Source organism: Armigeres subalbatus, chromosome 3, assembly GCF_024139115.2.
Source record: "Armigeres subalbatus isolate Guangzhou_Male chromosome 3, GZ_Asu_2, whole genome shotgun sequence".
Lineage (NCBI taxonomy): Eukaryota > Metazoa > Arthropoda > Insecta > Diptera > Culicidae > Armigeres > Armigeres subalbatus.
The window spans coordinates 105,769,411-105,792,352 of record NC_085141.1 but is presented as its reverse complement, the minus strand read 5'-3'; the positions used below and the strand labels follow the sequence as shown (position 1 = coordinate 105,792,352).

The window sequence follows — 22,942 nt, the reverse complement described above, 5'->3', positions numbered from 1 at the left end:
GGTACGGTAAAGGTACTAAGGGTACGGTTACCCTAGTCATCAGAACTCGCCGATCAATTTTATGTTATTACACACTTGGTTTTGAATTAAACTTCTTTTGAATAGGTTTATCATTGAGTATCGTATCTGCAAAACGAATTCAACCAATTTCTTTGCTTCTGGATGGGAAGGAATTTTTAATCCTAATGAAACTTTCAGTCTAAGGCTGGCTCGTCCCTTTACGAGGAGTTATAACGGATCTTCCGGTTCATATTTCAATGATGAAATTATTTTTGCATCGTTTCATACAAGGTGAAAGAAGAATGAATTCGTTCGCTGATAAATAAATATATAAAATAAGGCACGGAAAAAACTAATTTGTTTTTTTTTTCTTGAAGTGATTTACTTGTTTTTAATTCGATGACGATCCATACATACGATCCTCTCCCGTTCTTTGTATAAAGAAAGCAATGTTTTATTCGTATGGAAGTTCACATTTCTGAGATCCATCTCCTCTTTTCAGATTAACGTAATTTATAGACATTCCATAATATATTGTGTTATTATATACTTAAAACACATGATTGGAAAGTTGCGTACTCCTCTGAAGCGTGCTCGTACCCCACTGGTGGGGTAAGCTACGTTTTTCAAGTATCTTGCATTAAGGGTTCTACCAAAACGAATTTCAATCATTTCATTATTTTTCACATACAGGAAGAGTATACGAATCGTCAAAATATAGAGGCTTGCTTTTTAAGGGCTACATGTTCGAATAAAATCTAAGAGCGTAATCTTGCCTCACTCTATTCTGTAATGCAGCGGTTCTCAACTTTTTTCTTGAGAGGTACCCTTTCGGACTTTTGCATCAATTGAGGTACCTCCTCTTCCGCTTCCGGGCCTCTTGAAAGGAGGCTTCCGGGCCTCTTGAAAGGAGGCTTCCGGGCCTCTGGAAAGGAGGCTTCCGGGCCTCTTGAAAGGACGCTTCCGGGCCTCTTGAAAGGACGCTTCCGGGCCTCTTGAAAGGAGACTTCCGGGCCTCTTGAAAGGATGCTTCCGGTCCTCTTGAAAGGAGGCTTCCGGGCCTCTTGAAAGGAGGCTTCCGGGCCTCTTGAAAGGAGGCTTCCGGGCCTCTTGAAAGGAGGCTTCCGAGCCTCTTGAAAGGAGGCTTCCAAGCCTCTTGAAAGGAGGCTTCCTGGGCCTCTTGAAAGGAGGCTCTGGGCCTCTTGAAAGGAGGCTTCCGGGCCTCTTGAAAGGAGGCTTCCGGGCCTCTTGAAAGGAGGCTTCCGGGCCTCTTGAAAGGAGGCTTCCGGGCCTCTTGAAAGGAGGCTTCCGGGCCTCTTGAAAGGAGGCTTCCGGGCCTCTTGAAAGGAGGCTTCCGGGCCTCTTGAAAGGAGGCTTCCTGGCCTCTTGAAAGGAGGCTTCTGGCCTCTTGAAAAGAGGCTTCAGGACCTCTTGAAAGGAGGCTTCCGGGCCTCTTGAAAGGAGGCTTCCGGGCCTCTTGAAAGGAGGCTTCCGGGCCTCATGAAAGGAGGCTTCCGGGCCTCTTGAAAGGAGGCTTCCGGGCCTCTTGAAAGGAGGCTTCCGGGCCTCTTGAAAGGAGGCTTCCGGGCCTCTTGAAAGGAGGCTTCCGGGCCTCTTGAAAGGAGGCTTCCAGGCCTCTTGAAAGGAGGCTTCCAGGCCTCTTGAAAGGAAGCTTCCAGGCCTCTTAAAATGAAACTTCCGGGCTTCTTGAAAGGAGGCTTCCGGGCCTTTTGAAAGGAGGCTTCCAAGCCTCTTGAAAGGAGGCTTCCAGGCCTCTTGAAAGGAGGCTTCCAGGCCTCTTGAAAGGAGGCTTCCGGGCCTCTTGAAAGGAGGCTTCCGGGCCTCTTGAAAGGAGGCTTCCGGGCCTCTTGAAAGGAGGCTTCGGGCCTCTTGAAAGGAGGCTTCCGGGCCTCTTGAAAGGAGGCTTCCGGGCCTCTTGAAAGGAGGCTTCCGGGCCTCTTGAAAGGAGGCTTCCGGGCCTCTTGAAAGGAGGCGTCCGGGCGTCTTGAAAGGAGGCGTGGCGGCGTCTTGAAAGGAGGCTGCCGGGCCTCATGAAAGGAGTCTGCCGGGCCTCTTGAAAGGAGGCTTCCGGGCCGCTTGAAAGGAGGCTTCCGGGCCTCTTGAAAGGAGGCTTCCGGGCCTCTTGAAAGGAGGCTTCCGGGCCTCTTGAAAGGAGGCTTCCGGGCCTCTTGAAAGGAGGATTCCGGGCTTCTTGAAAGGAGACTTCCGGGCCTCTTGAAAGGAAGCTTCTGGGCCTCTTGAAAGGAGCCTTCCGGGCCTCTTGAAAGGAAGCTTCCGGGCCTCTTGAAAGGAAGCTTCTGGGTCTCTTGAAAGGAGCCTTCCGGGCCTCTTGAAAGGAAGCTTGCGGGCCTCTTGAAAGGAGGCTTCCGGGCCTCTTGAAAGGAGGCTTCCTGGGCTCTTAAAAGGAGGCTTCCGGGCCTCTTGAAAGGAGGCTTCCGGGCCTCCTGAAAGGAGGCTTCCGGGCCTCTTGAGAGAAGCTTCCGGCCGGAAAGGAGGCTTCCTGGCCTCTTGAAAAGAGGCTTCCGGCCCTCTTGAAAGGAGGCTTCCGGCACTCTTGAAAGGAGTCTTCCGGGCCTCTTGAAAGGAGGCTTCCGGGCCTCTTGAAAGGAGGCTTCCGGGCCTCTTGAAAGGAGGCTTCCGGGCCTCTTGAAAGGAGGCTTCCGGGCCTCTTGAAAGGAGGCTTCCGGGCCTCTTGAAAGGAGGCTTCCGATCCTCTTGAAAGGAGGCTTCCGATCCTCTTGAAAGGAGGCTTCCGGGCCTCTTGAAAGGAGGCTTCCGGGCCTCTTGAAAGGAGGCTTCCGGGCCTCTTGAAAGGAGGCTTCCGGGCCTCTTGAAAGGAGGCTTCCGGGCCTCTTGAAAGGAGGCTTCCGGGCCTCTTGAAAGGAGGCTTCCGGGCCTCTTGAAAGGAGGTTTCGGGCCTCTTGAAAGGGGGGCTGCGGGCCTCTTGAAAGGGGGCTTCCGGGCCTCTTGAAAGGAGGCTTCGGGCCTCTTGAAAGGAGGCTTCCGGGCCTCTTGAAAGGAGGCTTCCGGGCCTCTTGAAAGGAGGCTTCCGGGCCTCTTGAAAGGAGGCTTCCGGGCCTCTTGAAAGGAGGCTTCCGGGCCTCTTGAAAGGAGGCTTCCGGGCCTCTTGAAAGGAGGCTTCCGGGCCTTTGGAAGAAGGCTTCCGGGCCTCTTGAAAGGAGGCTTCCGAGCCTCTTGCAAGGAGGCTTCCGATCCTCTTGAAAGGAGGCTTCCGGGCCTCTTGAAAGGAGGCTTCCGGGCCTCTTGAAAGGAGGCTTCCAAGCCTCCTGAAATGAGGCTCCGGGGCCTCTTGAAAGGAGGCTTCCGGGCCTCTTGAAAGGAGGCGTCCGGGCCTCTTGAAAGGAGGCTTCCAGGCCTCTTGAAAGGAAGCTTCCGGCCGGAAAGGAGGCTTCCTGGCCTCTTGGAATGAGGCTTCCGGGCCTCTTGAAAGGAGGCTTCCGGGCCTCTTGAAAGGAGGCTTCCGGGCCTCTTGAAAGGAGGCTTCCGGGCCTCTTGAAAGGAGGCTTCCGGGCCTCTTGAAAGGAGGCTTCCGGGCCTCTTGAAAGGAGGCTTCCGGGCCTCTTGAAAGGAGGCGTCGGCGCCTCTTGAAAGGAGGCTTCCGGCCTCTTGAAAGGAGGCTTCCGGGCCTCTTGAAAGGAGGCTTCCGGGCTTCTTGAAAGGAGGCTTCCGGGCCTCTTGAAAGGAGGCTTCCGGGCCTCTTGAAAGGAGGCTTCCGGGCCTCTTGAAAGGAGGCTTCCGGGCCTCTTGAAAGGAGGCTTCCGGGCCTCTTGAAAGGAGGCTTCCGGGCCTCTTGAAAGGAGGCTTCCGGGCCTCTTGAAAGGAGGCTTCGGGCCTCTTGAAAGGAGGCTTCGGGCCTCTTGAAAGGAGGCTTCCGGGCCTCTTGAAAGGAGGCTTCCGGGCCTCTTGAAAGGAGGCTTCCGGGCCTCTTGAAAGGAGGCTTCCGGGCCTCTTGAAAGGAGGCTTCCGGGCCTCTTGAAAGGAGGCTTCCGGGCCTCTTGAAAGGAGGCTTCCGGGCCTCTTGAAAGGAGGCTTCCGGGCCTCTTGAAAGGAGGCTTCCGGGCCTCTTGAAAGGAGGCTTCCGGGCCTCTTGAAAGGAGGCTTCCGGGCCTCTTGAAAGGAGGCTTCCGGGCCTCTTGAAAGGAGGTTTCCGGGCCTCTTGAAAGGAGGTTTCCGGGCCTCTTGAAAGGAGGCTTCCGGGCCTCTTGAAAGGAGGCTTCCGGGCCTCTTGAAAGGAGGCTTCCGGGCCTCTTGAAAGGAGGCTTCCGGGCCTCTTGAAAGGAGGCTTCCGGGCCTCTTGAAAGGAGGCTTCCGGGCCTCTTGAAAGGAGGCTTCCGGGCCTCTTGAAAGGAGGCTTCCGGGCCTCTTGAAAAGAGGCATCCTGGCCTCTTGAAATGAGGTTCATGGGCCTCTTGAAAGGAGGCTTCCGGGCCTCTTGAAAGGAGGCTTCCGGGCCTCTTGAAAGGAGGCTTCCGGGCCTCTTGAAAGGAGGCTTCCGGGCCTCTTGAAAGGAGGCTTCCGGGCCTCTTGAAAGGAGCTATAGAAGGATGCTTCCAATCCTCTTGCAACGAAGCAACTGAGCTTTTCGAAAAAAAAACTTTATGTCTCTCAAATTGAGGCTTCCGAACTTGTTGGCTCTAAATTTTAGTTCAGAAGCATATTCTTAACATGTCGTTCAAAATTTTGTTTCTATCAGGTAGATTGCATAGAAAATTTTTAAAATGTGTTCATTCGCCGTTCTGTCATTTTAATCTTTTGTCCCACAGCCCTTCATCCACTGTGGTGGTTGTGAAGAGAAGAATGCAATGGTATTTAAGTTACTGATCGCCATGCATATTATGTATACAATATTTTGAAATAAAAAGAATATACATATATCAAAACTTTATCAATAGGTTTTGATTGAAATTGATTAAAATCCGCCATCATGCATTTTTGTCCGAGGTACCCCCTGGGCCTGGCGCAGGTTGAGAACCGCTGCTATAATGGATAAATGAGGAGGAAAAGTTATAGAAATGAGAAGTGAGAAAACAAATTTGAAAAAGAGATGTTTTTAAATGTTGGTAATTTAAAAATGAGATGTGAAAAGTGTTAAATGGCAATAGAGAAGTAAGAAATAGGTAATCAAAGATGATAAATGAGAAGGAAGACACTAGTGGCACAAATATTCCATGAAGGTTACTGGAACTCATGTGTGACCACTGAACAGTAACAATCAAGTTGCTGTAACCATTTTTGCCTGACTTGCGCTGCTCGGGACTTTAATAGCTTACCACTAGCAATAGAGAAGTCAATAGTGGTAAATGAGAGATGGGAAATGAAAATCAAGAAGCGAAAATTGAGAGAAGTGAGAAGTGGTAAGCAAAAAGTAATTAAAAAAAGTCGAAAGTGCTAAGTTGAAAACGAGAATCGACAAGTGAGAAATGCGCATGTAGTCCGATCTTGCCCATTTGTAATAGGATTCCCCGTCGAATGTAACATGTTGAAAGCAAATCGGTTAATCATAAATGGCAAAAACGTGAGCTAAACTTTTTCACCAATTTTCAGCCAATTTTCAATAGAAAACAGAATGTTCCGTCGAATGCAATCTGTTGCGTGAGCTAGAGCTAGAGTGAGACTTCACCTCAATTCGTCGAGCTGAGTACCAATCGACTCAGCACGAATCTATACCATTTCGAATTTCGAATCTATACATTTAGTCGAATGACGCTTGATACTTGATGGGCTACAGCTCCTCGAGTCCAATGTTTTTCCGACCAAGTGTCATTTGACGAAACCTCAAATGACACTTGGTCAGAAAGACATTAGATCATATGACCATTCGGTCGAAATTGAATTTTCGGCCAATAATTAACGAACTATGGTTTGAAGTGAATTTTATACTGAACTAATTATGGTATTAATATTAAGTGAAAGAAAGAGTATCAATGAAAAGAATTAGAAAACTATTTACATTCGACCAAATGTCCCTTCAACAAAACGTCATTTACCCAAATGTCATTCGACTAAATGTCAATCAACGAAATGTTCCAAAGCTGACTACGATGAAGTATTGGCAAAATAACATTCATATCATTGGATTTTGATCTTGTGCCGAAAAATAGAATAAAGCGTATTTCACCATCAGTACCTAATATTTTGCTATTTTTATAGGTTTCAAGAGTTTCTGTTTGCTCAGGTGAAAAATTATTACCTCATTAGCTTCCGCATTCGTTCCTTTCGCTAATGATTGAACCTCTTCCCGACCACTTAATTCCTCTAATCAGTTAATCCATGTCTCTTGTGGATTATTTATTCATATTTAACCAAAAATCTATTGACGCATTATCCATTTTACTAAATTATCTTTTACCGGCTGAAATTCACTTTCAACATTCGACTAAATTTTCATTCGACCAAATGTCTTTTCGACTAAATGTCCATTCGACCAAATGCCTCTTCTATCATATGCAGAGTGTAAAATAATCGAAATTTTTTAGTGAAGTCCATTTTTCTTCATTTGTCAGTTCACTTCCGACACATTCATAGTCGGCTCTGGACAGTCAATATTCAGTTGAATATTAGTCTTTGAATATTTATGCACATTTTACAAATTGATAAATTATCTGAAATCTGAACACGTTTCAAATGAGTGATTTATCACACAGGACTGAATCCGATTTTCATCCACGAGGCACTTTGAGCGGTTAACATCAACATAAACAATGCTAATTATATATTTTTTTTGCACATAGTAAACACATCCAGTGACAGTCGAATGAATGAGTTCGTGGAGTAGTCGTCTGACTATGTCATTCTATGTTTTGAATATGCATGCGATGTTCGTCAAAATTCGGACCGAAGTTGCTTCATGAAGATGAATATTTTAAGGTCTGATCATATGTCTCTTCTATCATATGTCTCTTCGACCAAATGTCCTTTCGACTAAATGTTATTCGACCATTTGGTCGAATGGACATTTAGTCGAATGATCATTTAATCGAATGATCATTATTAGTCGAATGATCATTTAGTCGAATGTACATGTGGTCGAATTGACATATAGTCGTAAGAACATTTAGTCGAATGGAAATTTCAAGGTAGGTCATTTAGTAAAATAGATAATTCGTGAATAGATTTTTTGTTAAATTTGAATAAATAATCCACAAGATACATGGATGTGGACGCGCGGAAGTTCAATCAGCAGTGGAACAAACGAATACGGAAGCTAATGACGATTTTTTACCAGAGCAAACGAAAACTACTGGAGACTTTGGTAGACTATTGCCAAAAAAGGAAACCTACAGAAAAAACCCAGATTAATCCACCTACAGTGAGATTTTGACCCTTCCTTAGTTATAAGGAATTTTTTTTCCAGACTCCAGTATTTAAAACGAGATAAAACTACTCAGCTTCCCACGGCGATTTACCGTGAAAGTGACAAAATAATTGCCTACCCAAAGGCGGATGTCTTGGGTTGAGTGACAACTTATAAAATGATAACGTACTGTACTTCATGCTGCCTATCTATAAGGCGCTCGTCGGATTGAATAACTATTGTGACATGGTTAGCAACTATCGTAACGCTGGTTGCATATATTGTACCTGTAATTTCCAGAGACCTCGATATTAATTAATCCAGAACTAACTAAATCAGTCATTGATCTGAGCGAAACTCAATAGCGTTCAATAATAACATATATTTCACCTTATGGATGCCTAATTTGGTAAAACTAAACTTGTTCAATACCTTAAAAATGAGCGAGATTTTTATGCTAGTAAATTTCAGAATTTGTACACATACGCACACATATATGCATACAAGTGATCTATTAGTGTCCCAAAACATGCTCACATTTGCTATCTAGCTTCTACTGAAGAAATTTTTGAAATCCCTTTCAATTTTTACGTTTTTGCTTTTCTGAGAAGATTTTTTTGTACATGCTTCTATATGTTCCTCAATAAAAATCATTTGTTTCTTTGAAACAAATCAGAAAAATGGGCATAATTCCATATCATATCATTTGTTATAATTATATTTTCAATGTCAAAGTGAATTTGTTTCAAATACCATACATTTTATTTAATAATTAAAGAGATTTCTTGATAGATTAATACGTAACACACCTACGTAACGCATACAAAGTGAAATTATAGACAAATACCCTCCATTCTATTTTTCGGTACAAGCTCAAAAACCAATGATGTCAATGTTATTTCGCCAATACTTCATCGTAGTGGGCTTTGAAACATTTCGTCGATTGACATTAGTCGAATGACATTTGGTCAAATCACATTTCGTCGAAACGACGTTTAGTCGAAGGGACATTTGGTCGAATGGAAATGGTTTTCTTATTCTATTCATTCATACTCTTTCTTTCACTCAATATTTATACGATAATTAGTTTAGTATAAATTTCACTTCCAGCCATAATTCGATAATTATTGGCCGAAAATTTAATTTTGACCAAATGATCAAATGGTCAGTCATTTGACGAAACATCGTTCGACTTAATATCTTTTAACCAGGTGATATAGTTTCTTTATAGTTGGTTAGAAGGGTTCACCAAATATAATATCCTGACAAGAATATTCACCGTTTTCCTACTATCTTTATGAACCTATCATTCTTTGGACAATATTGGAGCATTAAGTATGTGACTTTTCGAAACATCGCAATAAATAATTTATTTTTTAATTATTTTTGACTAGTTCTTTTTTCTTCAAATATTCATTCAACGGAACATCATTCAACAAACTGTACCAAGATTATTCATTCGAAAATCCGCTTTTAAGGTACGAAGATTCTTCATTCCAATATCTGATTTCGATTAAATGTCCATTCGACGTAGTGTCATTTCGACCAAACGTCAATCGACCAAATGTCCTACGCCTCTAGTGGTAAGTGGACTAAAAACTCTTTTTCGACTAAATGTCTCTTCGAATAAATGTCCCTTCAACTAAATGTTCATTCGACGTAATGTCCTTTCGACCAAATGTCATTTGATGAAATATCTTTCTACGAAATGGTATAGATTCAATATTTTTATGTTGACCGTTTCAGACTCATTTTTAAAACAATTATGAATTATGCCATTTTTCTGTTTTTTGTTTAATATTTTCTCATTAGAAAAAGTTCGAAGAAGAATTCGCAATGAAATAAAATTAAATAGATTACTCTTAAAATTTCAAGGAAAGTAATTCAGAAAATTTATCTTTCCTGAAGAAATTTCCCGAGAAAATTTGAATGAATAGTCTGAGAAAATTACAATGCGTTTCCCGAAGAAATTCAAATGAAATTGCACAAATTTTCTCGGGAAAAAAATGGATGAATTTTTGCGAATAAATTCAGGCGAATTTCTCGAGAAAATTTGATTACACTTTCCGAGGAAATTCCGATGTTCGGAAGAATTATCCGATTTCCAAAAGATATTCGGATGATTTTACCATGTAAATATTTTACTGAACACTGAATCAAGATAATTCGGATGAATTTCCCAAGGAAATTCAGATGAATTTTCCAAAGAAACTTGGATGAATTTCTCGAAGAATTTTGAATGAATTTCACGAGAAAGTTAAAATGAATTTCTCGAAAAAATTAGAATACATTTTGCAATGAAATTCAAATGAATTTTCCGAATAAATTGGAATGAAAATTAAGGAACATTGAATTTATTTCTTGTGAAAATTTGAATGAGTCTCCCAAGGAAATTCGAAAGAGTTCCGCAAGAAAAATATGAAGAATTTCCCAAGAAAAATCAGAAGAAGTTCTCAATGGAAGTTTTTAGAAACGTAATTTTGAAATTGTGAAGAGTGTTACAATGAAATTTAAAAAAAATGGCAAAGGAATTTTGACTAAATTCCCAGTGAATTTTGGACGAGTTTCCTTAAGAAGTCCGCAATTCTCTGCATGAACTTGAAAAAAAATCCTCGAGGAAACTGTAGTTTCTTTAGAAACATCATCCATTTTTTTCGGGGAATTCTTGGAATATTTCGTGAAGCATCATAATTTTCCAGCAAAACGTTGATCTTTCTATGTTCATGTTTGTTATTTCGAAAGAAATTCAAGGTTCAAGACGTAGCTTTGGGATATATTGGTCTTCATGCAGCAAATGTTGCCTACCAATAGAGAACCTGAAGAAACTTCAATAAAGATCAGTACAGACAAAAATATAATCATAATTTATTTCATTTGGGAAATTTTCATAAGCAGAAATAGAGCATTCCGCTTCTGTATGTCTTACACGAACGCTTTAAAACGTCATGAAAACGATTGAACACGATGTAATGATCAACAAAATCCGAAGTCCAAGGTCTGATGTCACATCCTTTTTTTACAAGAAGATAAAAACACAAAGCATTTGTTAGCATTCTTCATTGATCGCTCAAAAATAACAGCGTAACACTCGTCAGCACACCCCCCATGCCGAAGACGATCGTAAAATACTCTGCGCGTTTGGTCACGGCCTTTCAGGTCACATTCCGTAGTTTCCCGTCGAATGCCTTTTTCAATTAACTTCACTTCACACCATCCGCGTCACCGGTGGTACTGCGATGATTTCCACTCTAATGCCAAAAGAAAAGAAAATCCGCGTCCTACCGTTCCCGATGGGTGATTTTCGTGACACGAATCGTTCGCGGTACAGGTCGTACTGAAATCCGTCGAAAGGGATGGCTGTGCGAGTGTGATTCGAGCTATTCTTAGATCCGAGCTCACGAATCACGTCTCGTCTAGACGGGCGCACCAACGGCGGCGGAGTGAAACAAACTGTTGCGCCGTTTCTTGGACAAATGGACGCCACATACGTAACAGTTCATTAGTTGACCGAGTCGATTAATACGGTGAGCAACAATAACATGAGACGCACGCACCAGTGATCGGTACTCGTCTAGTGTTACATCTCGAACAGCAACTGGTCCGGATGGGGACCAGATGAGTATATTGCAACAAAGACCACTGTTCGAGGAAAGTAGCACCCAAATTTGCTTGAATGAACTATACCAGAGGTTTCCAATCTGCTGAAGCTCAATGCAAATGGCAGAAAAAAACGAAGGGTTTGAAATGTTCCATAAAATGCACGGGTTGTAATGATGATATGATTGCTAATGTCTCTTCAAATCGCATGACCAACATGTAGTTTGCTGCTGCCTGGCAGCTAAAGTACCGGTACTTAAAGTGTCAAATTAATGTGGTTGACAAAACAAAACATTCTCTACAACATGACACACAATTAACGGTCATATTTGACATAATAAAACCATTATTGGAAAAACATGTTTATTGCTAACAGCGCCATTAGCATTCTAGTACTTATGCATCTACTGTTACTATGGTTGAATCATGTTGATCACAATAGCTACATGGGATAACTGCGCTTATAATACTGTTGCTGCTACTATATATAAATACCGCAGATCGGAAGACGATCGATTACCCAGGTAACCAATAAGCATTAAAGAATGCACTATAGCAGCATTAAACTTGCATTGCATATGCTCCATGCTGTATATGAACAATTCGAAAACATGGCTGTTCTAAATAAGCATTCTCAAAGCAATCATGAGAGACACAATCTTATAATAGCTTGTTGATTTTCGTGAAGTGCAATGCAATTAGTTCTACTTTATCGATAATGTAGGATAAAGCATTTAAGAAGCCAATACCTGCATTAAAATAGCATTAAAGGCGACTATAGGGCTTATTATTGGTGCCACTAAAATGCTTTATTAGTGCTTACTGGTTACCTGGGTAGTATATTTTTACATTAGACATTGTTTTACATGTCGTTTAATTTTCATTATTTTTTTCTGTGTAAGGTAATATTCTCATTCTTATTGGCTTATGTCCCAACTGGGACATCGCCGCCTCGCAGCTCAGTGTGCATTCGCACTTCCACAGTTAATAACTGCGAGATTTCAAAGCCAAGTTACCATTTTTGCATCCGTGAGACTAGTGAAGTCGAGAAAAGTTCCATTCCGAAAATTTCCTAAACTAGATCGGGAACCGAACCCAGAAACTTTCAGCATGGTTTTGCTTTGTAGCATCGTACCACACGGCTAAGGAAGGCCCCTACTAACATGAGTTAATATCATTACCACATAACATATATGCATCATTGCTATGAAATGTGGTTCATCTTCGATTTCGGAACACTAGCGAACCTACTGGTGGAAGTCAAGCTTTACTGAACAACGAACATGAGACAGAGCAGCATGGCATGCTTTTCTATCGTTTTCTTTCCCCCTGGGTATACGGGCCCTCCCGTTCGTCGATTGTTAGTACTGTTGATACGCAGTGAGTTGTTTTTGAAAACTGTAATTTGTTCTATGTTGTCTATCTGTTTTGTGTTATTACTATTATTAATTATTGCTAATATACTTTTATTTTTTCTTTGATGGCATCATATCACTAACTGAGATGCTACCGCTTCGCAGCTTATTGTTCATAAGCACTTCTGCAGTAACCAAGTTCGAGGTTTTTAACGTAAGATACCATTTTTAAATCTGGGAGAATGTAGCTTTAAATCCTTTGTGCATATTTTGCAAATATGACTTTTTGAAGCAATGTAAAACAATCATAAGTATAGGAAGAAACGTAAAACAACATTGTAATGTGGGCTATTCGGAGTCTGAGATTCGGAATCACATAACCGCATTGCAAATCGCAGAGTTAATAAAAACACAGATCTAAAATTAGTATCTAACCGCACTTGCACACCCGTCGGTCTGCGGTCGGCAGCTACAGCACGGACCACTAATTTCAATTTCCCTAAGGTGACGCTGATGAATCCTGCACTGATGTTTGCTTAGTGAACCGGTAATTGAAGCACGTGTCCACACTGACATTGGCGAATGGCTACCGGAGGATGGCTACGACGACAGCTGATGTTGCTATCGGTTAGGTACGGGTGTTGCTTTTCATCTCCGCTATGCTCACGACGCCAGAGCTCAGAAAAATCGATAAGAGTGTTCAATCCTCATTTCGCACTTCGCAACATTTTTTATAGATGTATTTGTATTGTAAATGTTTTGTAAATTTCTGAACCTTAACTGTGTACTTTCAAAAGGCACCCTAAGTTTATGCTGCAGACATTTATCTGAATAACGAGGTTTAAGTTCATTTGAGTCATCAACAAGGGTTCATCTGAGTTGAATTAAATAAATTGTTAACAATTTGATGAAATCCCAAGTAACATTTCAAGCTTAATAACGCTCTTGAAGACCATAATTTACTCCTCAAGAGGGTTATAAAACCATCAAAAAATCAAAATGTTACTAGGGATGTCTTACGCAGTAAATTATGAATATCAAATTGAATGCAGCTGACATGCAGTTTTTCAACGTTTTGTTAATGCTGTAGATTAGCTTTGATGAATAACGGCAGGCTTTTGGCAGGCTTTTTAAGGCATTGATTAATTTATTAAGCACATCTAGACAGAATCACCAATTTGACGCCACAATACACGGTTCAATAGGGTAACGGGTGTATTTTGGACCGGGCTCATATTTTGGACCACCTAGCAGATTTTTACATTTATATAAATCAAAACTAAATAAAACATGCAACATTTATATTTTATTGCACAAAGAAACTATCCATAAGGAATCTCCTGCATTTGTTTCTTATAAAATATAGCAATTATTAAGAATATTTTCAAGCATTTACCCATTCCTGCTGGATTAGACCAAAACCAAGACGACATTGTAAAATTGAAGTCAACTGTCAAGAGCTGTAATTTTCAGAAAAAAAATATTTTAAGCCTTTTTATCGAGTCAAGTACGAGACACTGAAGACGACCACACAGTTGTGGTCGAAATACGTATCTGCAAAGATATCGAAATAATTGGTGGAATTAAATGGAGGTTACTCAACTCGTCTTAGACGGTTGAAGAGCTATAAGTTTATTTGTACATTTATTTAAAACATGTGAATGATGTTGTTGACTTATTAAAATCTAATTGAAGCAGTTTCATATCTCGAGCAAAACATTGTAAGTTTGAAAGCAGTATTCTGCATGTCCAAAATAGGTTCATTTTTCATTGAAACGAACATATCTTCGACATATCTTCTTTTTATGTTCTAGATCTTTTAAACTTTTGTTTTTACCAACCATTTGTTTCTCTAGTATCAAACCATTCATAAATTACTGTTCATACCGCATTTATAAATTACCGCTCTCCGTCCGTGCTGCTTACCAATGCAACAGAGTTCCACGTTCTATGATTATGTTTCGATTGAAAAAAGAATGTGCAAGGAGCAAGTAAGAAACGAGCAACTCTTTACTATCAATGCAAATGGAACAGGGGTCTCCAGTAGCCTTGCGAGCAAAGGCGTAGGATTGCCAATCCGGAGATGGCGAGTTCGATTCTCGGTCCGGTCTAGGATGTTTTCGGGTTGGAAACTTTCTCGACACCCTGGGCATAGTGTATCCATTGTACTTGCCACACAAGATACATACTCATGCAATGGCGGGCATAGAAAAGCTTTCAATTAATAACTGAGAAAATGCTAATAGAATACTAAGTTGAAAAGCAGGCCAAGTTCCAGTTGGAATGTAGAGCCATTGAAGAAGAAGAAGAAGAAGAAGCAAATGGAACAGATCTGGCAAACTACATAAAAAATATGGCAGGGTAGGAGTCACCAGGTGCATACATCACAGCCATGGACAGCACGTTTGTTTCGCTTTAAAGATGCTGTACCGAGTGGTACTGAATTAGATATTAGTTCTAAGCTTAGATATTGTTCTAAGCTTTTGAGTGCTTATAAAAATGTATTGCTTAACAAGGATTTAAGGATGAAAACGCCGAAATTGTTTGAGATTACTGATTTAATCTAAAAGTAACATAGCTTTGCAAGCAATACAAAACTATTTGAGTGATCCAAAATATGTTAAATAAGTGATCCATAATAAAAACAGGTGGATCAAAATTAAATTCTACATATCTTCAGAATGTATGATAGTTTGGTTCTTTCGATGGGATTTACAACATTTTTACCTACAAAACCTATCTAGCATTCACCACTTTTAGTTGCATAGGGAATTGATCAAGCATTATTACAAAATCTAACTTTCATTCGATAAATTGTTCGGCCATCTCCTAAAGTGGTCCAAAATACCTCCCTTACCCTACATGGCTCATTTCTCCATCCTCGGTTGCGTCCCACGCTCGCCAAGTAATTTTGTTTCTGGTCCATCCGCATTTCTCGCGAACACCATCTTTTTAGGGTTGCTGTCCAACATTTTTGCAACATGCCCTGGTCATCGTATCCTTCCAGTTTTTGTCACCATTAGAGATTCCTGATTAATCGATTTGTAACTAATCGATTACTCTCGGTTCTTGTCGATTATTGAATCTATTAATCGTTGGGTATGAATCGATTCAAAATTAATCGATTATTACAACGATTAATTGATTTTTCGATGTAATTGATTAATTTTCGACATCCTAATGATGTCGTGAAATCCAGATTAATCGATTAGTGACTAATCGATTACTTTCGATTCTTCTCGATTATTGAATCGATTAATCATTGGGTAGTAATCGATTCAAAATTAATCGATTATCACAACGATGAATCGATTAATCAAAGTAATCGATTAATTTCCCAGTCAACACAAAATCGTATATGATGCAACATAAGATGCTAAAGTTGAGGCGATATACGCAGATATTGTTTGGAGAAGTACGTATGTCGCCTTCACTGTTGCATCTTATGTGACATTATCTACGATCTTGTGTTGACTGGGTTAGGACATCTCTTAGAGATGTCGTAAAATCCCGATTAATCGATTAGTAACTAATCGATTACAAACGATTCTTGTCGATTATAGAATCGATTAATCGTTGGGCAGAAATAGATTCAAAATTAATCGATTATCACAACGATGAATCACATAAAAAAATCGGAGCAAAAATATCGATTCCCAATATATCGTATCGGTGTCGCCCAGTCCTACTTTGCACACCGCAAAAGATGATAATAAGCACGCGTCTCTCGAATAGGGAGTGAGAGATAGTAATGGACCCCGTGCGTATAGTGGACCCCCTGCACAAAACCCCAAATTGAACGCTGTAATCGACTATTTTTTGCGAACTTCCGTCGGATGGAATTTCTTTATGTATCAGGACAGGAGTTCCATACATTTTTTATGGACTGGGAAGCAGGAATTTAGTTATATTAACTAATTTTGAAATGTAAATACACTAAAGGGTCCATTACTAGCACACAAGAGGGGGGGGGGGGCCATCATAGGCACAATGAACATGTGGGAAAGGAACATGTAAATCAAATGGGGGAACCATAATACGTATATAAACATACTCGACGTTACGTATTATGGACCCCTGGGTGGCCATAATAGGCATGCTAGCTACATCATTTTAAAATGCTTGCTTTAGTAGTAAAAATGAATGTTTTTGCTAGTGTTTCATGTACGAAACACGTTGCTGATACCTGTTGCTTGTCTTCTGGTGCAGCAGAACTACAATTTATCAAGAGGCTCGCTCTAGCGGAGGGACTGAAGTAAATTTCAGTCGTTAAGGGGTCCATTACTAGCACTCACTCTCTACTCAGAGTAGTTGCAAGTTTGTTTTTTTATTTTTTATACCTTACTTTATTTGGTAGGCACTCTGTGTTACTAAACCGCTACTGTGCCGAGATTTACTGTGGTTAGGGTGACCATATGGTATCCTAAAGGAGGACATGTCCTCCTTTTTCATTAAAAATCAGATGTCCTCCTTTTGCACTAAAATGTCCTCCTTTTTAGATATTGTGAGAAAACAGTCGAATAACCTTTTTCGGAAGAAGTTCTAGTTTAATATTATTAAATTAATAAACAATACTACAATAGAGATCCATTCGTAAATAAAACGCTGCACACGTTCGTGTTTTTTTTTTATTTTCGAATCACAAATATTTTCCTCAGTGTTTTAGAATAAATTCGATGTGAATATCGAAAAATAAATCCGTGAGTTACAGTAATACAGGTGTCAAAAAATATCGGAATTGTGAGAAATGGATTGAGTAAAATACGAATACTTCTCACCCATAGAATTGTTTTTTTGTGTGTCTTTATTAGCGAGACTTTCAGCCCAAGGCTGGCTGGGCTGGGTTTTTCGGCAGATGCTGACTGGAAGCATCCGGATGGAGAATGCTCCGCTCTGACATGGGTAAGCGGGTGGCGCCGCCCCCATTAGTCGGAGCGTGGGAGCTACAGAACAACCGTTCTGTGCAGGAGGACTGCTCCGTTCCGACGCGGGTAAGCGGGTGGCACCGCCCCTGCTAGTCGGAACGTGGGAGCTACAGAACAACCGTTCTGTGCAGGAGGATTGCTCCGTTCCGACGCGGGTAAGCGGGTGGCACCGCCCCTGTTGGTCGGAACGTGGGAGCTACAGAACAACCGTTCTGTGCAGGAGGACTGCTCCGTTCCGACGCGGGTTAGCGGGTGGCACCGCCCCTGTTGGTCGGAACGTGGGAGCTACAGAACAACCGTTCTGTGCAGGAGGATTGCTCCGTTCCGACGCGGGTAAGCGGGTGGAACCGCCCCTGTTAGTCGGAACGTGGGAGCCAACAAACAATTGTTACGGCTGAACGGTCCGGTTACGACAGTCTCGTCCATAGAATTTTTTATGGTATGTTTCTTGAATCTTGAATATGTGAAATTGTGATTCTCAATGGCATTGTCGAACTGGTCTACTAAGCATCTCGTGTTCGTTCCTAAGAGCAAGATTAACGGATGCGAGTATTAATCGTTTAGCAGCGCAGTATTCATCACTTGACACTTTACCGGTCGCTACTAAATGCGCTGCTATAACAGTAGTGCAACTGACAGGTGACCAAATTTGGTACAGTGATCGTTCGCTAATTGGGGCACGACCACACCCCAACTAGTGAATGCCGTTCGCTAATTGGGGCATTTTGACAAGCGTCAATGTTGTTTACTTTTTGCATTGAACAAAGGAAAATTTTACGCGCCACAAAATAACGATCCCGCCAAACACGGAAACAAAACGTCAACGCGTTTTTGACATCACATTCTGACGTTTAGCAGCTTTTTAATTGGGTTGCCCCAATTAGCGAACCCCCAACTAAAAAGCGCCCCAACTAGAAAAAACCCAATTAGCGAACGTTCACTGTAGCGGGTAAGAGCGCTGCTATTTTTTTTACTGTCAAAAGTCATCAAGACATCACCGGTATGAAATACAGCAACCAAATTGATAACCGAAAATAGTGACCGATACGAAAAAGAGCGACTAACTGCAAAGGTGATCAAAATACTCGCGCCCATCAATGATGCTCTAATATAACCTAATATTCGATCAATCATCTACAGTCGTGATTCGCTGGTTGGGATTTTAATACTTGGGCCACTTTTTAGTTGGAACTCCGTTGGTTGGTTCATGGCCCAACTAAAAAGCAACCTTACGTCAAAATCTGTCAAAATTCATTGTAAACACGGAAAACGGGAATGGGTCAAAATACACGTGTTAAAATGGCTGTCAGTTGACCCAACCGAATCGCTAAATGTTCAGAAGCTTTTCTTGTTCAAATTCTATGGACATCGGTAAAAAGGCCAGCATAATGATATTCAACATTTGTTCACTGTTGGTTTTAAAATAAGTTGAAGCTAAAATCCCATTATAATAATGGTGCTAGCTAGTACTTCATATAGACTTTAATGAGAGTCGGCAATGTTCCATCTGTAGATGTTATGTTAATGAAGTAGAAGAAGATGCCGTATTTGCCTCGACTTACAGAAACTACTTCCAATACATTTTAATGTGCAAAATTCTAACAAATATAATATTCTTAATCATATTGGAAACTAAAAATTGGTCGATGTTTTTTTATGTCCTCCTTTTCGACCAAATGTCCTCCTTTTTTGCTACAATGAATTATTGGCAGTGGCTGATTTTCTACCCGCCGCAGCCACATTCAGGCGCTATAGTATATGCACAAAATAGCCAGCAAGAGTTAACCGCCAGAAATTTGTATGGCGAAAGACATCTAACGCTGGTTTTCTCAAAATTAGGAACTTTTCATGAAAAGCTATTTGGTACCGGTTATGTAGGATGATGTCCGCTACTACGCCTACCAAATATTTTTTCGATCAAGGTGCTTAATTCTGAGAAATCGAACCTTAGATGCCTTTCGCCATACTGATTTCAGAAAGTTAACTCCTAGTGTGCCGCTGTAAGCACGCTCAAAGCAGGCGATTCATTTGGGTGAATTGTCCTCCTTTGGAAAAAAAATCATATGGTCACCCTAACTGTGGTACTCTGCAGCCAGAATCCACACTGAATCTATTTTTAGATTTTTCCATTATTCATTGTTGTTGTCGTTGCTGGTCAGTCGTCAGTCGTCATTAGACAGCCATGACGGTAAGGCGCGCATCCCAATACGCCCACCGCATAGCATAGGCTGCGCATCCGACGACTGACGAGAGTTTTGGAGGAGGGGCTAGGAATCGAACCCATGGCCATTCGCTTGTTAGGCGAACGTGTAGCCAATTACGCTACGGGACCCCCCAAGTACTTGCAAGTTCTCGTAGAGTCTAATCGATTTCATCAACCGTACTACATCAGTCTTCAAGAGAGGCCCTATCGGGCTCATCCTCTTCCAGAAATGCTGGGCCATCTGACACTGCCGTATCGAGGTTGTTATCTGTACCAAATATTGTTGATGACGGGTATTTTTGAGTGAAGTTCAACCATCACCAGAATCCAGATAGTGGTCAGAATCGATGTTAGCGTCACAATAGGCTGTCCATCAATAAGAACGTGGTCGTTTAGTGATTTTATCTATTGTGGTGATCACAAGGTGTACCGAAACGAAAGGCTGTGTTGGAATTAGGTGTTACAAATGGTCAAGAGCGAGTCGACGGAATAAATTAGTCGTAGGCTGTTTGAGTTTGTCAGCTGGTGAGCGCTAAGCTTTCAAATAGTCAGTCTAAGCTACTCCTCATGTGCATTTAAATCTTCTAAACAGGATATTGACGTTTTGACTTTTTATTGCTTCATTTACGTGCTTTTTTAATCTTAGACTTAACTTCATCACGGGGGATTGAACAGCTGTGTCGTGATTGCGTTCGATCTGCACCAAGGGGATGACAAGATACGCCATCTTTGTCACATCTTTTCTGAATCACCAATACGAGTGCACTTCGAATGCAACATAAACAATTGCGAGGGTGAAAATGATATAAAACGAACAAAGCCATAGACAGTACCTTGTGAAACTAGCATTCTAAATAATTGAGCAAATAAGTTGAACATTCTTAAGTTTGAAGCATGAAATCGAGTGTAAAATTGTTTTAATTGATAATTCGTTTATTTTTTTTTTTTTCTATTTTCTCATGATTGTATATTGTTGCATTATTGAGTGGTATGGGCGTTTTGTATCATATTCTCCTGTAAAAACGAAAACATTCAAAATTCACGCACATACTATTGCAAAATAAATCAGTATTGGGGTAATTTGACACTGGGGGATAAATTTATCCCCCAAAAAATAACGAACAGGCAAACCTGTCAAAATCCATAGTAAAAAAAATTGGATGTCGCTCCTCTGATCTGCACGTAGAATGCTTCCTGCTACCCGACCAGTTAGTCCATAACAAAATTATATCACAATTACATCAATATGTGTTACAAATAACAATACTTGCAATAATTTTGTTATAAATTCTCTGTAATTGTTTTTCCACAAAAAGAATTAAGAAAAAATCAGGTTTTTAAAAAGTTGTGAGAATTAAAGCAAACCGAGAAATTGGTAAGGCCCATCCGCGTGCTTACAGATTCACGCAGCATTCCGTAGAAGATTGAGAGAGCCTACTGTCAAGCCCCACCACATCCTATAGGCAAGTCCTACAAACTCGCAGTTGTCAGGCCTATAAACATAGTCCATGCTGCCCCTACAAATTGCGCTCAATTTTTTTTTTTGACATGTTGAGCACAAATTGGTACAGAAAATGCTTAGTAAAGCGTACCATTGTTAATTCGCGGACCTGAAGGAATAAAATAGAGTCCATCTCGCGGTCCTTAGCCTCTTACCTAGCAACTCCTAGCTCTATTCCCCGTGGTGCTGGCCGGGATACGAGCAACCTTAGGGTAGATCGGGTAACCAAGCCCGGTGGTAGCTATGGTCGTATGCAGACAGAGAAGGGGAATGTAAATCTGATTGAGCGTCTGTTCGCCATGTTAGGGGGAAGTCATGAGCTTTTTAACTAACTTAAAAATCAATATAATAAAGTTAAAAAAACTGAGCATCGTCCGACAGCCAACGAGGGGCTCTAAGCAAAAATTTCGCCAGTCACATAAGCGAGGAAAGAGATCGCCACCCGAGTGCAGTACAATCAAAGTTAATTGCCTATGTTCCGGGTCGCTTATGTGGTCGAGATGGGATCTGACGACTAAACTGGTACGATCACACAAACCCTACTTCATCAAGCGCAATTATTGATGAAGCTGTGTGTAAATTCCAGACATAACTAAATACTCATCCTACTCGGTTAGCATTGCACAAAAATAGATTATAAGAGTTCGGCTATGTGCCTGGTGTTGGAAAATTGATCTCATCAGTAGCCTTCTGAGCTGCGGAGAACGAAGCACCTGTCTAGCGTACTGGTTTCGTGGGATCAAACCCCACCGAAGGAAGTGGTTACCCTCCAATACATTTTTCGAACTAAATGATTCACATGTTGTGCAATTGCACACATCGAGTTTCAGACATAGTAATCAAATTATATTTCTTCGAACAAACCATAATTAATGTATTTTCCGTGTCTTAGTCTTTCAATCGCCTTAGAGAATAGGGAATTGTATTGTAAACTTATAATTTTTCTCCAAAGGCGTTGTACAATTGTGGGGAAAGTGAATACTTTTATCCGATAATATATGTGCTTACATTGCATTGATATAGAACGCGATTTGGTTGATTTTTCTGGATTATGTATGTGCGTTGATTAAAGTTAGCAAATACAAGCCTCGAAGAAGGAAAAATGAGCCAAAAACGGGTATTCGACTGGGAATCGAATGTTTCTGATAAAAACCCAACTCTAGAAATTGACATTTTGTGGCATTCCGAAAAAGTTGGGCCCTGATCGTTACGCTCAGCTGCTTGTTTATAAATCAATGGCAAGATGTGTTACGGTTGGTTGGTTATCGCTCTAAGCAGCAGGTAAATTTATACTCCCTGTACACGGGTTGCGTGTGCATTACAGCGATGAATAATGTTACCACTGCTACTGCTACATAACTGGGTGAATGATCAACCCCAATGGAATTGGATGGAGAGAAATTGGATAAATGAGAATATAGGGACACGGCAGGTATTTCCGTCCATCGTCGTAGGGGCTAAAACCAACGAAAGCAACGTACATTTGCTAGAACTCCACTATAGCAGAACGTTTCTCCTGAGCTTACGATTTGGTACGTATGAGTTTTACAAAAAAGCGTCTTTTTTATTGGTTTTCGAGACTATGACGAACAGACGAAAATACCTGCCGTGTCCCTACTCTATACAGAAAAAGGTTGATTGGTTGGCAAACAGATACCATATTAATCAAAAGTTGTTGAAATAAGAATAAATATTCTAACTCGATTAATTCACCTAGCGGTATTGGTGCCTAGCTCGTGCGTTAGAAAAGGAAAAATGAATATAAAAAAAAATCAGATGAGTATAATTGCAAAACCGTAATTTTCACTATACATTATATAACCCATTATCCGATCCGGCAAATTTTCAATAAGGACAGGATTCTCCGGTTAATAATATTAAACGTCTCCGGGCGTTCAACAAGAAAAATCATTTTTGGAGTAAAATTACATCTTAGTGTACGAGAAAGAATAAAATTATTAAACTTAGCCATGAGATTTCTTTAAAAAATGTTAATTTTTATGTATAAAACTTGAACTTATAGAA

The 22,942-nt window shown here is 41.0% G+C and overlaps 1 protein-coding gene across 1 annotated transcript in view; it reads right to left on the bottom strand.

Moving 5' to 3' along the window:
• The window catches only part of LOC134224009 (ankyrin-3-like), an 84,616-nt gene extending 73,854 nt beyond the window's left edge, over window positions 1-10,762 (bottom strand). Inside the window, exon 1 of the mRNA XM_062703254.1 lies at window positions 10,619-10,762. The gene's annotated coding sequence lies outside the window, so the exon portion shown is untranslated. The remainder of the gene's footprint in view (window positions 1-10,618) is intronic.
• Between the last annotated feature and the right edge of the window lie 12,180 nt (window positions 10,763-22,942).